A 6,967-nucleotide genomic window follows, 5' to 3' on the forward strand; every position below is an offset into this window, starting at 1 on the left:
ACGTACAGTCTTTGTCAAAAGTTTAGAGCCCAGGGGGCTTGCTTCTAAGCCTTGTAGTGGGACTCCTGAAGCATTCGTGGCAGCCTACCCATTGGAGGAGGCAGGACCAGAAATCTTTTTACCTTCAGGAAATTTGGAGCGCTGGACATGCATTACGAACCACACAGTGTGGCTCAGAAGCAAACCCCCTGGGCTCCAAACTTTTGACAAAGGCTGTACCTGGATCCCCGAGGTCTTCGTCTCTCATCACAAAAAGAGTGTTGCCATGGCTTTGAGAAGAAAAACGATGACTCGATATCCGCTCCTCCTAGGCGGACAGTCACTGCCTTATGTAAGATATCAGCGATTCCTAGGTGTTGTGACAGACAGTAATCTCTCGTGGTCACCTCAGATAAAAAAAAAAAGAACTCCGCGAGAGGATCACTGCAGCATCGAAAGTTTTCAGTGACATGGCGGGAACACGGAGCAGCAACTTCCGATCAATGGTTCCGCTTGAAAAAGCCTACGTTGAAGGAGAGAGAGAGAGATAGAGAGAGAGATAGATAGAGAGAGAGAGAGAGAGACTATTTAATGAAGAGCAGAGAATTTAGCCGGCGTTTAAAAATCGCTGGCATGCTGCTCTGCGTTGGTTACGTTGAAGGAACCTTGCGCTACTGTCTACTGGTGCTTCAAAGGTTATATTGAACAAGCAAGAAGACTCTCGATGTCGCACGGAACAACTGCCTGCAGATATGCCTTGGCCTCCCAAAGGGTTCCTTTGTATCAGGAACAGTAGCAGAAGCAGGCTGTCTCCAACTAAATGTGATTGCCGCCAAGGAAACTATGCATACCCATCTCCGCCATGTCCTCCTAAGGAAAAAGCACTTCCTACAACGTGTCCACCTAAGTCACTGTAACTCTGGCTTTGGCCAAGCTGTGGAGCTCCTGCCGCTCCGTACTATCAGCTACAGAAACTAATACCTCCGACCTTTCCCTCCTGGACACTCTGCCCTCTAAAGGTGAAGCTGTTTGGTTTGGTTTGGTTTACGGGGTTTCACGTCCCAAAGCGACACAGGCTATGAGAGACACCGTAATGAATAACTCCGGAAATTCCGACCATCTGGGGTTCTTTAACGTGCACTGACATCACACAGTACACGGACCTCTAGAATTTCGCCTCCATCGAACTTCGACCGCCGCGACCGGGATCGAACCCTCGTCTTTCGGGTCAGCAGCCGAGTGCCATAACCACGGAGCCACCGCAGTGGCTCTGATGCTGTTTGTCCCACATATGAATGCAAAGAGCCGCATGCCACAGACAGCGCTTCTGCAAGCTACTCTCGCCTACTTAACCGCGGAATACACGCAGCATATCCACATCTTCAGCGACGGTTCAACTACTCAAGAAACCTCTTCTTGTGGCGTTTATGTGCCCTCAACAAGCCATGTCATTCCTTATCGGCTGCGGCGGAAGACATCCTCTACGACAGCTGAGCTTCATGGTAATAAAGAAGCGGTTTCCTCTATCCTGCGTCGAACCCTCGGCCATGGGTTATCTTTACCGACTCCAATGAATCTCCACAGATACTTTCTAACCAGCTGAGGAAAGCCATTAATCAGCCCGTTTCCTTTGACATCGGGTAGCTACGTAATGTGGCTATTGCCGCAGGCCACTGCATAACATTGTAGTGGATACCAGCACACTGTGGCATTCTGGCCAATGAAAAAGCGGATGAAGTGGCTCGTAAAGGCCACCAACATCGTAGATACATTGGGCCTTTCTTCACGAAATCTGATGCGTACCAAATGGCTTAAAGATTTGCTTTCGAAGAAACGTATCGGCTCTGAAGCTTGCTGACATATGAGTATACCAATTTCTTTACCTAGTCGACCCACATCTCAGATCAGGACACCTACCCAGAATTCCTCGTCATCTGGAAACACTTTATCACCGACTTCGCCTGAAGGCTGCATATACAAACGGCTTGCGATACCGTTTCGGTCAAATGAACAGCTTTGTGACAGCTGCGGCTCGATCCGAACTGCGGAACATATCCTGCTTGAGTGCATGCCCTGCGTATGCTGACGAGCGCGCGTGCTATTAACATTGCATGGAGAAGCACTCCCCAGAGCCTCTAACGATGAACAGTGCTTTATGTTCCTTAGCCTACATTATAGGCAACAGATATATGCAATGAACTTTTTGTTCGCATATTTAAATGACATTGGACATCTTGACAAGCTGTCGTTTCACCTCGCATTTTACCCTCACGCATTCTTCACGCAGTGAACTTTGTTAGCCATTTGACGGTCTCTGCACTTCATTTCATATGTTACATTATTACTCCCCGCGGTACAACTTACTACGAATTTAATGCACGCATTTTATCTTCTTCTTTCTTTATTTATTTTATTTTACCTTTTACGCACCGCTCTCCTTCCGTCTTTATCGCCTATATTCCCTTCCCTGAACAGAGTAGCATGCCAGGGATTTTTAAACGCCGGCGAAATTCTGTTTTTTTTTTTTCAGTGAAGAGTTTCTCTCTCTCTCTCTCTCAAGTGAAGTACTCGGTTATTCGGTTATTCGGGTTTAACGTCTCAAAGCAACTCAGGCTATGAGGGACGCCGTAGTGAAGGGCTCCGGAAACTTCGACCACCTGGGGTTCTTTAACGGGCACTGACATCGCACAGCACAAGGGCCTCTAGAATTTCGCCTGCATCGAAATTCGGCCGCCGCGGCCGGGATCGCACCCGCGTCTTTCGGGCCAGCAGACAAGTGAAGTACCGCTTTAGCAGTAAAACCTGTCCGGCGTTAGCAACCGTTTGAAGCCTCGCAGCCGGAGCAACCGGACGCTCCGGCAATCAAGGTGGATCACCTAGGTCACGTGACCTTGTGGCGTCATCACAACCTCGCCACAGAATTGTAAACAGACTGACCAACGTAGCAGGTGAAATTTAAATTAATTATTGGTCCCGAGACGCGGAGCAGAAGTGTCCCCTCCAGTTTTGTACTTTTTGGTGGCGTCCTCTGCCGCGGTGAATGATAGCCGAAGTTGACGGCCGCACGGGGACAAAGGCCCATCTCGATAATATTTTTCCCTTTCCTGCCTAGCCTTGGCTGTAGAACCCCGGAATGGTATCCGTGACGACGTACCAAATCGCACTGTGTCCTCACGGATCGGCATGAGGTGACCCGACGTCACTGATTTTCGCTGCTTCGATGTGGTGGCTGGCTAGCGCCGACCGATTTGCTTCGAATTCGCGATATGGCCAGGAGGCCTTTTCACAGCCCTGATCCTTCATAGACGACACTACTTTTTTTTTATTACAGCGAAAAGTTGTTTTAGGGAGCTCACCCTCGATGGACTTGAAACGCTTGTTTCCGTACGTAAAGGTACCAGAAGAATGAAAGCCAGCTTTTGAGCTTTTGCTCTCCAAAAACCGATTCTTGCTCCGCTTATGAAGACGATGATGAATCAGTTTTGTGGCGCAAGGGATGATTTGGTCGAAGAGCGTCATGGCTCAAGATGGTATTTTTGTCTACTAAAGGGGGATTGTAACTTGTCACAGACCCATTTCCCAAGCACTTCGCCACAGATAAACCGAGCTCCAGGGCAAGGAATAGCTTGTACCCATTGAATCAGAGACGGGTACCCGTTCTCACTGGGGATCGAACCCCGCACCTCCCGCATGCAAGGCGGATGCTCACACCATTAGACTATCGGTGCTTTTTTTTATTTCATGGTACTTATTATATATGGTTATGTACAGAAAGGTTTTTGGTTTATTGGGGTTTAACGTCCCTAAAGCAACTTGGGCTATGAGGTACGCTGTAGTGGAGTGCTCCGGAAATTTCGACCACCTGGGGTTCTTTAGCGTGCACTGACATCGCACAGCACACGGGCCTCTAGAATTTCGCCTTCATCGAAATTAAGCCGCCGCGGCCGGGATCGAACCCGCGTCTTTCGGGTCAGCAGCCGAGCGCCGTAACCACTGAGCCACCGCGGCGGGGCTGTACAGAAAGGATATGTATACACATATATCTATGTGTCTATACACACACACACACACACACAAACTATTTACAGAGCACCTAGGTAGGCGCTACGTGGCACAAACATGATAGAAAACATATCAGAACTAAAAGGCCGGCAAGGAGAGGATCGCATCAGGAGAGGAAGCCAATCAGGTAAAAAGTCCAGTTCTTTGTAAATGTCTGTTAGCTGCAGCAACATTCAGCTAAAATGAATTCCGGGCGAAACAACAGGTTCAACGTTGCGGTCTGGCATGCGCGTTTTCCAAAGGATATGAAGCCCAATCAGAATAATCATATCATAGGGTTTCGAGTCAGGTTGGGAAACAACAAGGTAGCGCACACTGTAGGAATTTAGGAGAAAATCTTTCTTTAGCGTCCTCTGCAACACATCCCAAAACAAAATCGCGTTGCAGTCTATAAAACAATGTTCAAATGTTTCAGGCACATTGCACAAGCGGCAGTTTACAGAAGACACAAAAATGTTTTCCTATCGAGCCACGTGTTGCCGGGTAGAGTTTCGGTGTGTAATTTATAGAAAAATCTTTTGGTGCAAGGAAAAATTGGCATTTTACGCACTCGCTTTAAAATATCATGAACCTTGAGCCGAAAGCAGACAGAACGATACAGTGGGGGTCGGCAAGAGCGTCGCTATCGAATCCCTCTACAGATTTTTGCGCGGAACAGAATATAAGTACTCATTTGAAAACGGAATTGTCAAAAAACGCACGGTGGCATAAACTTCCTGCATAAAGCCTTGTAAGCGGGGGCGTTCAGTAAAATTCGAAGAAACTACTAAGTTCGGAAGTAGAGCCATGAAGTTAACTTTCAAGATTGCTCTATAATTGGATGAGAACAATCACGAAAAAAGAAGAAACGGGCAAACAACTGTCTCATATACAGATGCTCTAGGCCCAGTCCTCTTGCACAGACAGGCCTGAAAAGGTTATCACGCCGCATGGGCTCAAATTCGGAAGACCAAATAAACGTCGCAAATATACGATGGAAACGCTGTATGTAATGTCTGGCGCAGTGAAGGACCTGGAGTACGTAATAAATTCTTGTTGCCAGAAAGGTGTTGCAAGCCTGGGCTCAACCAAAAATTGAAAGCCGATGCGGGACAAACGTCTGAGCATAACTCTCAACGGCCGGAACTCGCTCTCTCCAGTAATGCGCACTTGATTTGAAGACATGAAGTGGAACACCAAGATATTTAGGAGGCACAAAAGACCATTATATTCCAGCGTACAAGGGCGGAGTTGTGCCCCATGAACCAAAACATAGGCCAGAACTTTTGGAGCGATTCATTTGAGCACCAGAAACGATGCCAAATCGATCTATCGTGGACAACCTATCATAAATGCTGGGCTTGTCAATGCAGAAAAATGCAAGATCGTCAGCATATGCTAGCAATTTGACTTCATTACCCAAAACAGGGAACCTATGGATGTTACCGTTACGTAAAACATTCAAACAAAGCCGTTCCAGGCAAAGAGCAAAAAGCAGAGGAGACATCCGACGGCCTTACGGAAGAGCGGATTGGCACAGGGTTCGAGAGCTGGCCTATAATGATTAATCGTGTTGAACAGTTGCTGTAGCAAAGTTGCACCCCCTTAAGTACAGCAGACCCCACGTTTGCTCGCTCTAGAAGTGAAAACTGAAATGAATGGCGAACACGGTCAAATGCTTTCGCAAGGTCGATCTGAAGCAGAGCATGCTGCTCATGACAGCTGGAGGAATATTCAAGAATTGTACACGCAGTGTGAACATTACTTTGAATGGAGCGGCCTCTCATGCGAAGCCCTACAGCAGCGATGGCATTAGACCATCGCTGCTGTAGGGCTTCGCACATACATATAGTTTAACGTTACAATGGGGTCTTGGTAGTCATTGCTACTAAACCATCATTTACAATTCCTCCTCGTCGTTTTATAACTACAATAGCGGATGTAGATATCGTGTTACCTTCAGTTGACGCGAAAACAGTAGCTGTAGCTTCAAACTGCTTTTTTTTTTTCTTGAGAAGTGAGGTCGCCTCGGCACTCCTGCGGGGCTAGCAAAGCAGCAGCTCTTGTGAGCGCAATATCCGGCCTTATTAAGCATGTCCGATATGCCTGTTTTTTAAAGCTGGCTTTTCGGGAAGTTTGCCGCACGGCTGTCAAGGTTTGAAGTGTTGCTTCAACTGGACAAAAATACTGAAGCAGTGATCAAGCGGCGTACAACAAAGAAGAACCAAAAGGAAGCGAGAGAGGACTGTTCAACCGATGGTTGGGTCAGTTCAGAAACACGTGAGGACTACTCGCCCCTGCCCACGAACGACGCCGATGAGGTTTGTGCGAGAATATGCACATAGGAAGAGGAAGAAGAGCAGCAACAGGAAGAGCGCTTCCAATCCTCTACCCCCGTTCATCTACTACGATGCGGTGTGTGCAGGAGGAAGGAGCTACAAGCAGATAACCTCTACGCCGGAAGCACTGCTATAGGTGCTGCATTCGATGTAGAAACAAGAAGGGGCGCATTGAGTTTGGTCGCTGCTGCATGCGACTTTTTCTTTCTTCGTTTTTTGCATTTCTGGTCGGAGGTCCTACAGGAAGACAACAAAACACAGACTTGCAGATTGCTGGAATCAGCCTCTAGCACTGCACCTTGAAGCTCAAATGATGTTGGAGCGTTGAAGTGGTGGGAAGTGCCATCGCCTAAGCCACGGCAAAATGCTAGGAAATGAGGGTTGAAGTACAACAAAGGATCAAATGTCGCAAGATGTCAGGAAAAAAAAAAGAATTAAAGCAGAGAACGCTGGTCTGGCCTGGTCTGACTAGAAGGGCAATGTTTGAATGCCTTGATCATTTGCACAGAGAGGTGGTCATCCACTCAGAGGCTACGGAGAAGGTGACATATCTGTTTTCAGCACCACTGAACCTGTTTCTACGATGTTTGAGACCGTAGAAACACTTC

The sequence above is a fragment of the Amblyomma mixtum genome, chromosome 1 (assembly GCF_055824585.1).
Source record: "Amblyomma mixtum isolate Tamu chromosome 1, ASM5582458v1, whole genome shotgun sequence".
Classification (NCBI taxonomy): Eukaryota; Metazoa; Arthropoda; class Arachnida; order Ixodida; family Ixodidae; genus Amblyomma; species Amblyomma mixtum.